Here is an 11,935-nt window from a genome sequence, read left to right on the forward strand (position 1 = left end):
GAAATGTGTGTGTGTCAAATTTCCTAGTCTTTTTTTCTTTTCTTTTGAAGATGGGCTCTTTGGTCAGGGGGAGGCAAAGCTGGTAGAGCCTCCCTGGGCAGGAGCACTCTACCTGCCTTGCCGAACTACGGAACTCGGCTCCCCTAGGAGGTGACAACACTTGGGGTCAACTTTAAAAGAGGATCGGGCAGATTCATGGGCAGAGAGAGGGCGATGGATGGCTGTTAGCCACTATGGCTGTGCTCTGGTAGGGGATAGCACATGCTTCTGGGTAGCAGATGCTAGAAACCGCAGGAAGGGTGCTCTGGTGCTTGGATCCAGGATGCTGTATATTTTAAAGGCATTACAGTAGTTGTTTACGTTTTATTTTTAATTCTGATGCAATTCAATTAAAAAATTTTTTTTGTCGTTTGTATGTTTTTAGTCTTTTGTATTTTATCTGTCTTGCAAGCCATCTTGAGTCCCCAGTTTGGGGGAAAGGCAGAATATTGACATTAATACTAATACGAATAACCCAGCAAAGGTAAAGGGACCCCTGACCATTAGGACCTGTCGTGGCAGACTCTGGGGTTGCGGCGCTCATCTCACTTTACTGGCCAAGGGAGCTGGCGTTTATCCGCAGACAGCTTCCGGGTCATGTGGCCAGCAGGACTAAGCCGCTTCTGGCGAACCAGAGCAGCGCACGGAAACGCCGTTTACCTTCCCGCCGGAGCGGTACCTGTTTATCTACTTGCACTTTTATGTGCTTTTGAACTGCTAGGTTGGCAAGAGCAGGGACCGAGCAACGGGAGCTCACCCCATCGCGGGGATTCGAACCGCCGAACTTCTGATCGGCAAGTCCTAGGCTCTGTGGTTTAACCCACAGTGCCACCTAATAACCCAGTAGGGCCCTTCTTAAATTTCTTATACATTCGATAATGAGTAAAGGAAAACCTGCATGGGCAGAGGCCGTCTACTTCAAATGACAGGTCGCTGGGGACAAATAACGAGGGAGGGATATTGCCCTCATTCCCTGCTGGTGAGCCTTCAAGAGGCACTTAGCCGAGTGCTGTCAGAAACAGTGTGCTAGAAAAGGTAGTTTCTTAAGTCTCCAGGTGTTCCTGGACTCCCAAGTCCTATCAGCCCAGCTTGCATGCGCAGCGGTCAGTGATGACTGGAGCTGGGAGCCCAGTAGCATCTTGAGGGTCACAGGTTCCCACCGCCTTCCTTGAAAGATAGTAAGAGTTGTGATAGAGCTAGCGAGGGGCACTAAAGGCAAGTGATGGTCTAAATCAATAATGGGGAACTAGCAGCCTTTCTGATGTTGCTAGACTCCAATTTCCATGAGCTCAAGCCCATCATAGCCAATGGTCTAGCAACATCTGGAGAGCCACGGGATCCCCATCCCTGCATTAAAAGATGGCAGAGTTGTGATGGAGGAAGCGAGGGGCACTAAAGGCAAGTGATGGTCCACTTTAAGAATTGGAAACCAGAAGCTCTTCTGATGTTGCTGAACTCCCAGTTTCCATAAGCTCCTGGAATCATGGTCCATGGTCCAGCAACAGGTTGATAATGACAGAGTTGTGATGCAGGAAGTGAGGGGCACTAAAGGCAAGTGATGGTCTAGTTCAGTGTTTCCCAACCGGTGTTCCGCGGCACACTACTGGGCCGTCAGACATTGGCTGGTGTGCCGTGGGAGGGAGGCGGGCGAGTCGGGCGGTGAGAGGCGGCGGCGGCGAGGATCCGCGTCGAGCCGGGGGTGGCTCCGCGGTGGTGGTGCCGAGCGGCGGGGCAGCGCGTGCAAAAGGGAGGAGCGCGAGACAGCGGAGGAGGAGGAGGCCGGCATGTCCAGGCAGCAGCAGCAGCAACAACAGCAGCAGCAACTCCCGGCGACGGCTCCTCAAGCCCCGCCGCCGCCCCCTCCTCCGCCCGCTATCGCCGCCACCACCACAACAGCCGCCGCCGCCTCAGTTGCCGCCGTCCCTCAGTCCCTCGCTCTGCTGCCTCCTCCCACCCCCAAAGCTTGGAGGTTCCCCGACAAGGGGGAGGGAAAAAACTTTCACTTTCGTGCGTCCCTCCCGGCGTGACGCTGTGCGCTGACGTCACGGGGCGGGGCTTTAATGGTGGTGTGCCGTGAGATTTTTTTTCAGTAAACAGGTGTGCCGTTGCCCAAAAAAGTTTGGGAAACACTGGTCTAGTTCAATCACAGAGAACCTTCTGCCTTCGGGAGGTTGAACTCCAACTCCCCTGAGCTCCAGCCAACAGGCCAGCAACATCTGGAGGGCCACCAATCCTGTAACGATGGCAGAGTTGTGGTACAGCTAGCTAGGGGCTTTCACTTTCAGTGAAAGCTGGACCATAAAGAAGGCTGATCGCCGAAGAATTGATGCTTTTGAATTATGGTGCTGGAGGAGACTCTTGAGAGTCCCATGGACTGCAAGAAGATCAAACCTATCCATTCTGAAGGAAATCAGCCCTGAGTGCTCCCTGGAAGGACAGATCCTGAAGCTGAGGCTCCAATACTTTGGCCACCTCATGAGAAGAGAAGACTCCCTTGAAAAGACCCTGATTTTGGGAAAGATTGAGGGCACAAGGAGAAGGGGATGACAGAGGATGCAATGGGTGGACAGTGTTCTCGAAGCTACCAGCATGAGTTTGACCAAACTGTGGGAGGCAGTGGAAGACAGAAGTGCCTGGCATGCTCTGGTCCAGGGGGTCACGAAGAGTCGGACATGACTAAACGACTAAACAACAACAGCTAGGGGCAGTAAAGGCAAGTGATGGTCTATTTCAGCGACCTGCAGCTCTCCTGATGTCCCTGGAGACACCAACTCCATGTCCAGCTGGCATGGCCAACAGTCAGGGGTGACAGCGAGTCCCATCAACATCTGGAGGGGTGCAAGTTGTCCAGCCTGGACAGAGGGAACACGGACCGAAGGGTTCTGTCAGAGCCTCGTCTTGCGCCATCTGCTTGGCAATTGGTTTTATCTGAGGCTCCGGCTCCCTGTGCCGCTGCCAGGGCTCTCTGAACATGTCAAGACGCAGCAGGGACCCGCGTGGGCGTGAGAGCTGGAAGGATTGGTACATGGGAGAACGAAAGGGAGAAGAGAAAGAAAATAAACTTGTTGTTGGGACTTGATCAGGGATCCGAAGGGCCTGACGGATAGAGGTTGCACACCTCGTTCTCAGAACGAACACCTGTGCAGGGAAAGAGGCAGCTGTGATGGGAGTGGTTTGCGCATGGGAGAATGGTGGATATTTCGACAGGTGGGGGCACGAGCAGGCTGGCCGTTTTTCTATCCTGGACACCCCCTCACAGAAGGTTTCTAAGCAGAGTTTGTGTGTTCACCTCCAAAGGATCCTTTAACTGTGATTCTCATTATACCACTGTATTACAGTGGTACCTCGGATTAAGAACTTAATTCATTCTGGAGGTCCGTTCTTAACCTGAAACTGTTCTTAATCTGAGGTACCACTTTAGCAAATGGGGCCTCCCGCTGCCGCTGCACAATTTCTGTTCTCATCCTGAAGCAAAGTTCTTAACCCGAGGTACTATTTCTGGGTTAGCGGAGTCTGTAACCTGAAGCGCCTGTAACCTGAGGCATCTGTAACCCGAGGTACCACTGTATTTATTCGTACAGCACACTTGTGGGCTTCCACTTGACACGACTGCTGTGGGATACTAGGCTGTTGGCGCAATGCAGCAACCCAACCTCTTCTGGTCGAGAGTTTCCCCAGGCAGATTTTAAACAGGCCTTCTTGTTTAAAAAGAGGCAGTGTGGTGTAGTAGTTAAGAGCAGTGGACTCGTAATCTGGTGAACCGGGTTCGCATCTCCGCTCCTCCACATGCAGCTGCTGGGTGACCTTGGGCCAGTCACACTTTTCTGAAGCCTTTCAGCCCCACTCACCTCACAGAGTGTTTGTTGTGGGGGAGGAAGGGAAAGGAGAATGTTAGCTGCTTTGAGACTCCTTAGGGTAGTGATAAAGAGGGATATCAAATCCAAACTCCTCCTCCTACTCCTCCTCCTTCTCCTCCTCCTCCTCTTCTTCTTCTTCTTCACCACCCAGTGCAAGTTAAACTATGGAACTCCCTCTCCTCAAGAGGTGGCGATGGCCTCCAGCTTGGATAGCTTTGAAAGAGGGTTGGGCGAATTCAGAGAGAACTACCAATGGCCAGCTGGCCACAAAGGCTATGCTTTGCCTCCATGGCTGGAAGCAGGAAATGATGCTGGAAGCCACAGGAGGGGAGGGGAGACTCGATTTCGGGTTCTGCAGGAGGGTTTCCCATAATGGGCATCTGGTTAAAGGTAAAGGGACCCCTGACCATTAGGTCCAGTCGTGGCCAACTCTGGGGTTGCAGTGCTCATCTCACTTTATCGGCCGAGGGAGCCGGCATACAGCTTCTGGGTCATGTGGCCAGCAGGACTAAGCCGCTTCTGGCGAACCAGAGCAGCTCACGGAAACAACATTTACCTTCCTGCTGGAGTGGTATCTATTTATTTACTTGCACTTGGATGTGCTTTCGGACTGCTAGGTTGGCAGGAGCAGGGACCGAGCAATGGGAGCTCACTCCGTGGCAGGGATTCGAACCGCCGACTTTCTGATCAGCAAGTCCTAGGCTTTGTGGTTTAACCCACAGCGCCACCCGCGTCTGGTTGGGCACTGTGAAAACAGGAGACTGGACTAGATGGGCCTTTCCATATGCTATTAACACAGCCTGCCTGATCTCTCAGGATCAAGATGCTTCGCTAGGCAGGTTCTTTGGCCGGATCATGTTTTTTCCAGCTTTGCCATTCTTGGGATGCGCACTCCCGCCTCTGTGGCACGAGGGAGCCTTGGCAGAGGCTGCAGAAAGGCCTCCCCCCACCTCCCCCCGAAAAGCTGTTTTGGAAACATCTGGGCTCAGCACACGATGTGGAATGTGCCTCAGCAGCGGGGTGCAAAAGCTGCTCTTCCTGAGGCCCCCCAAATGCAGCCTCCCACAGGTCAGAGCAGAGGCAGCTGCTTCCTCCAAGGCTGTCAACCTTTCTTTCGGGTGCCGGGGAGAGAAAGAGAGAGGGGGAGAGAGGTGTCCTTCTGCACTCCTGTCCTTTGCCATTTTACATATTTTTTTTTGGGGGGGGGAGACCAGGCTTGTAGATAAAATCCCAGGCTTGCGTGCGGCCCTTTCTTTGAAAATTAGATGCCTGCTTTAATTCCGTTGGGGATTTTATTTATTCTTTATCTATTATGTACTTTTTTTTTAACGTTTAAATTTTTTATTTTTTACAAACAACCAAAACACACACAGTGAAACCACCCAGGTGGCTGATACATTGGGTATACATTATCAATAATAACATATTCGAATCAACCATAGGTACAATTTTATATACGTTAACACTCCTCCATCCACAAGGTTTATTTAACTTTTAACATTTTAATTGCCCCAAATTGTTCAAACCTACCCAAATAATTCAGTATCTTCTCAAACCAATCCTCCTCTTTCTCACTGACCTTAAACCCTTTCATTCTGTGTATCTTCAGTTAGATATTCTAAAATTATAATATTATTCAGTTTTTCCCCCCACTGGTTCACCCCTAGCTCTTCTGCATTTTTCCAATTACGCGCTATAACCTGTCTGGCTGCCGTTACCATCAATTTTACATTTGTATCCCACCTTTCCTCCAAGAATCTTGAGTTGGAGTACACAGCTGCCCTTCCCACTCCCCTATTTCATTTAATAATAATGATAATAATTTATTATTTATACCCCGCACATGTTTTTCCCCAGCCACTCTGGGCGGCTTCCAACAGAACACTAAAATACAATAGCCTATTAAACATTAAAAGTTTCAGATGTCTTCTAAACGTTTGGTAGTCATTTTTCTCTTTGACATCTCGTGGGAGGCGTTCCACAGGGTGGGAGCCACCATCAAGAAGGCCCTCTGCCTGGTTCCCTGTAACTTGGCTTTTCACAGGAAAGGAACCGCCAGAAGGCCCTCGGTGCTGGACCTCAGTGTCCGGGCAGAACGATGGAGGTGGAGACGCTCCTTCAGGTATACTGGACCGAGGCCGTTTAGGGCTTTAAAGGTCATCACCAACACTTTGAATTGTGCTTGGAAACGTACTGGGAACTAGTGTAGGTCTTTCAGGACTAGTATTATATGGTGTCGGCGGCTGCTCCCAGTCACCAGTCTAGCTGCCGCATTCTGGATTAATTGCAGTTTCCGGGTCACTTTCAAAGGTAGCCCCACATAGAGCGCATTGAAGTAGTCCAAGCAGGAGATAACTAGAGCATGCACCACTCTGGCCAGACAGTCTGCGGGCAGGTAGGCTCTCAGCCTGCGTACCAGATGAGCTGCCCTGGACACAGAATTGACCTGCGCCTCCATGGACAACTGTGAGTCCAAAATGACTCCCAGGCTGCACACCTGGTCCTTCAGGGGCACAGTTACCTCATTCAGGAACAGGGACACAACAACCCTGCGCTGCGTGCCGCCTGTAGAGAGGTGTCTGTCAGGCCTGCATCAGATGGCTCCTAAAAGAAGCAGGGCATCTCTTTTCACACACAAGAGCTGTTTTGATAGGGAGATGCCCACAGATGAACTGTTAATACCTGCTCTCCCTTCTTCTGCCCCCTCCCACCCGGCCAGTTTTGATCTGACTCACTTTGCAGGGAGTTCAGACTGTGGGTGGCCCAGCAGAGCTCCCCCCCCTTGCTTGTGTCTGTCTCTCAGCGCATCGGAATGCGGCACATGCCTGCCCCGTTCCATGCGCCAAGGTTGGCATTGTGGCCGCCCTCTGGATGGAGAGATGCTTCCCCGCCCCTGATTTCCCCCCTTTCTTGCTAAATCCCTGCCATTTGGCAAGTCATGGCCAGGGCAAAGAGAACAGGGCGAGGCGCCAGGGGAGGCTGGGTGCTGGCATGAATGCGGACGAGGCGTCCGTCATCGCTGCCACCGGCTCGGAGAAAGGTTTTAATGTTTCCTTCCCGGCCTCAATCAGTTATGGCTCTTCTGCTGTCACCAGTTAAGAACTGCCCTCCTGGCTCTGCGTATCAGGTCTGGCTGCCTCGGAAAGGATACCGTGGAGTCGAAAAGGGTTCAGAAAATTAGCAAGCAAAACGATCAAGGAGATAGAGCAATTTCCCTGTGAGGAAAGGGACTTTGTAGCTTTGGGGGGGGGGGGATCACAAGTGGCAACATGGAAAAGTTTGTAACATGATGCATGGCCTGGGCAGGAAAACGTTTTTCTCCCTCTGTCTTAACACTTTTCAGTTGTTGGCATCCAAAATGAAACTGAATTCTGGAAGGATTCAAAATAATAATAATAATAATAATAATAATAATAATAATAATAATAATAATAATTTATTTGTACCCCGCCCATCTGGCTGGGTTTCCCCAGCCACTCTGGGTGGCTTCCAACAAAGATTAAAACTACATCAAAATGTCACACATTAAAAACTTCCCTGAACAGGGCTGCCTTCAGATGTCTTCTAAATGTCAGGCAGTTGTTTATCTCTTTGACATCTGGTGGGAGGGCATTCCACAGGGCGGGCACCACTACCGAGAAGGCCCTATGCCTGGTTCCCTGTAGTTTGCTTCTTACAGTGAGGGAACTGGCAGAAAGCCCTTGGAGCTGGACCTCAGTGTCTGGGCAGAACAATGGGGGTGGAGACGCTCCTTCAGGGATACTGGGCCGAGGCTGTTTAGGGCTTTCAAGGTCAGCACCAACACTTTGAATTGTGCTTGGAAATGTACTGGGAGCCAATGTAGGTCTTTCAGGACCGGTGGTATATGGTCTCGGCGACCGCTCCCACTCACCTGTCTAGCTGCCACATTCTGGATTAGTTGTAGTTTCCGGGTCACCTTCAAAGGTAGCCCCACGTAGAGCGCATTGCAGTAGTCCAAGTGGGAGATAACCAGAGCATGCACCACTCTGGTGAGACAGTCTGCGGGCAGGTAGGGTCTCAGCCTGCGTACCTGATGGAGCTGATAAAACACCTGCCCTGGATACAGAATTGACCTGCGCCTCCATGTACAGATAGATAAAGGGAAGTCCTTCACACAGAACATAATTAAACTGTGGAACTCACTCCCTCAGGAGACAATGGTGACCACCAGTTGGATGGCTTAAAAAGAGGATTAGGCAATTTAAGGTTATCAGTGGCTATTAGCGAAAATGACGCATGTTCTGCCTTCATTGTCAGAGGCCTCTGAATGCCCGTTTCTGGGAACTGCAGGGTGGCAGAGCACTTCAGGTGGGCAGTGCGCTGTTGCATTCAGACCTATTGAGGCATCGGGTTGGGCACTGTGAGATTAGGATGCTGAACTAGGTAAAGGGACCCCTGACCATTTGGTCCAGTCGTGGCCGACTCTGGGGTTGCAGCGCTCAACTCGCTTTATTGGCTGAGGGAGCCGGCGTACAGCTTTCGGGTCACGTGGCCAGCAGGACTAAGCTGCTTCTGGTGAACCACAGCAGCGCACAGAAACGCCATTTACCTTCCCGCCGGAGTGGTACCTATTTATCTACTTGCACTTTGATGTGCTTTCGTACTGCTAGGTTGGCAGGAGCAGGGTCTGAGCAACGGGAGCTCACCCTGTCGCGGGGATTCAAACCGCCAACCTTCTGATTGGCAAGTCCTAGGCTCTGTGGTTTAACCCACAGCGCCACCCTCGTCCCTAGGATGCTGAACTAGATAGGCCTTTTTTCTGTGACCCAGCAGGCTCATCTGAAGCCTACCACCAATTACATTGCCCTATGAAAGCTTAAGTCCTTATTTCTTTTGCATTGATCCATGACCAAAATGCATTTAAAACTAGACACACACCCCACCCCCAAACTGTTTTTTAAAAATAATAATTTGATTGCTGTCAATTAAAGCACACCTTCCGAGGTCAAATTTGTGCGCTCTGCTTTAAAGGTGGCGGGGGGGGGGGAGGAGTGCTATCAGTCTGCTTAAAAGCAAGGGGGCTGCTGGGAGAGAAGGAATCTGATTGCTTGCAGATGAAGCTATTTAGTAAACTCGGCATTCCTTTGGGCCCCGTAAAAAGAGAGTGCTGCCCTCCGCTCCGCCTTCCATGCACGTTAATTGCTTTTGTTCCGACATCACAGCCCTGGTTGCATGCAGAGATGAGAACGAGGGGATGTGGAGATACTCTGGCTCCCATTTGCGTTCCAAAAGGCAGCATCTGACGGAAAAACGTTGCGGGGGCGATAGAGAAAGGCAACAGAAACAGCCCTCCACACAACAGACCTTTGGCACTGTGCTCACCGCAGGCAAGGTGCTCCTAAGCAAACTGAACCAATAACACCTGAGTTTGGGGCAAGCTCATTCTTACATGTTTGGCAAATCCTCACCGTGACCAACTCCCGCCAGGAAACCTATGTCCCCCCACTGTGGAAGGATGTGTGGATCCAAAATTGAGCCTCCACAGTCACTTACGGAGACACCGTTAAGACTGTGTTCAGGAAGACAATCTTACTTGGCCACAAGTGATCGCCAAAGAAGACCACACACACATACAGAGTGGTTACAGATCTAGCATTTTTACATCTAGCTGTTGCGGGCCTGGACACAATCCAAAACACAGGGCAGAGGAATGAGCATGGTGGAGTTCTTCCAAGTTGGGGAGTGGGAATAGAGAAGAATCCTGCATCTAGAAAGCTAACATGGGACCCCCTTCCTCTATGACAGGCTGCTTTTCCAGATGCAGGGCTTTCCGCAAAGCCTATGGGATCATTCAGCTCGCCTGCCCATGTTCAACTTACACCATAGTAGTAATCCAGAGACAAACCTCACGGCCCTGGGCAGCTGTGTGGTTAGGTTAGGTGCAAAGGAGGAGATCTAAGCGTTTCCTCCAAGCCTCGGGGAAAGGGAATGATATCTCTCATTAGGGACTCAGGTTGACTGGCGCTACAAAACTGCCCGAACGCTGCTAACCCCTGCCAGATCTGAATTGGGATCATAATGGCTGATTACAGAGGGGAGCGGCGCCAGGGTGGAGCTGTTGCCTATGTGCTCTGCATGCGGGATTCCCTGGAGGTAGGCAACCAGCCGGGCGCCTTGGGAAAGAAGCAGGATGTTGTGCTAGGCGGACTACCGGTCCAATCCTCAAAGGCTCCGCTTGCATTTTTACCCCAACTCTCTCTCTCTCTCGCTCTGCTGTAGGGCATTTGCACCCATCTTTCCTTCGCTCACCAGATGGTGAAAACGAAAGATGGGCAAGCGCTTTGTTGGAAGGGAATCAGGGTTGCATTCTGAAGCTTGCTGAGGAATGCAAGGAATGGGGAAAGGCCGTGGCTCAGTGGCACAGCGCCAGCTCTGCAGGCAGAAGGTCCCAGGGTTCAAACCCTGGCATCTCCCTGCAGGGTTGGGAATGCCACCCCACCCTGCTGCCGTCTGAAACCCTGGGGAGCCACTGCCAGTCAGTGTAGACAGATTGATGAACCAAGGATCTGACTCAGCACAAGGAAAGCTTCTGATGATTCTTCTCAACAAGCCATGATCAACTCAGCAGCACGTGAACTGGCCCTTCCCGAGACGGATCCACCAAAACGGCTTTCGTAGACGCAAAGGACCTCCTCCCAGAAAGCAGATGCTCTCTGCAGCTGATCTGTACTATTTCTATTCTGCCTCGGTCAGACCACACCTGGCGTCCAGTGCCCAGTTCTGGGCACCTGAATTTAAGGATATTGGCAAGCTGGAAAGTGTGCCAAGGAGGGCAACCAAGATGATCAAGGGTCTGGAAACTCAGGCTTATGAGGAACGGTTGAAGGAGTTGGGTATGTTCAGCCTGGGAAAGAGGAGACCGAGAGGAGATATGACAGCTGATATCTCAAGGGCATCACAGGACAGATGGAGCAGGCTTGTTTTCTCCTGCTCTGGAGGGTAGGACTCGAACCCACGGCTTCAAGTTACAAGAAAGGAGATTCCGATGAAACATCAGGAATAACTTTCTGGCAGTAAGAGCTGTTTGGACAGCGGAGTGGCGGTGGTGGACTCTTCTTCCTTGGAGGGTTTTAAGCAGAGTCTGGATGGCCATCTGTCAGGGATGCTTTAGCTGAGATTTCTGCATTGTAGGGGGCTGGACCAGATGACCCATGGGACTCCTTTCAACTCTGAAATTCTATGATTCTCCTAAAGACAAAGTAATATTCCAGTGCTCATGGTTCTGAATAAAGGGCTCGTTTAAACAAGAAGCTGCCTTGCAGTGAGCCGAGCCCTTGGTTCATCTAGTCTATCCTAACCAGCAGCAGCTCTCAAAGGTTTCAAATGGAGGACATTCCCAGCCCTACTTGGGAGATGCTGCTGGGACTGAACCTGGGACCTTCTGCATGCCAAGCAGGTGCTCTGCTACTAAGCTACGGCCCTCCCCTTAAGGAGCAAGAATATAGGCAGCTGCCTCATAGCAGTCGGACCCTCAACCCAACTAGCTTGGAACAGACAATGCTGACAGGCGGCAGCAGCAGCGACTCTCTGGGGTTTGGCAGAGCTACGTCTCAGCCCTGTCTGGATGGCGGAGACTGAAATTGGGTGCCTTTGGCATACAGAGCGGGTCAGAACATCAGAAGAGTTCTGCAGGAACCAGGCCAATGGCTCATCTAGTCTGGCATCCTGCCCAACCGGATGGTGCCTGCCTGAGGGTCTCCTGCTGGCTTTGAACACAAGAGCGCGCTCCCCTCCTGCGACTTCCAGCCACTGGAAGCCGCCTCTGAATGTGTCAGTTGCTGCAATCACAAGTCACAGGAGCCCTGCTCTTGAACTCAGCTCCTACTTCCCAGGCTCCCCTTCAGGGAACGTGGCTGGCCGCCATGAGAACAGGATGCCGGATTAGAAGTGTGTTTGCCCTGATCCCATGTCCTCCTGTTATCTGACACTGAGCTACAGGCCCCCATCTTGCTTCCCCATTGGTGCAGGACGCCGATGTCTCCAGCTAGAGGGCTAGACCCCACCCCCAGATCCTCTTC

Source organism: Podarcis melisellensis (genome assembly GCF_964234715.1).
Source record: "Podarcis melisellensis genome assembly, chromosome: 8".
Classification (NCBI taxonomy): Eukaryota; Metazoa; Chordata; class Lepidosauria; order Squamata; family Lacertidae; genus Podarcis; species Podarcis melisellensis.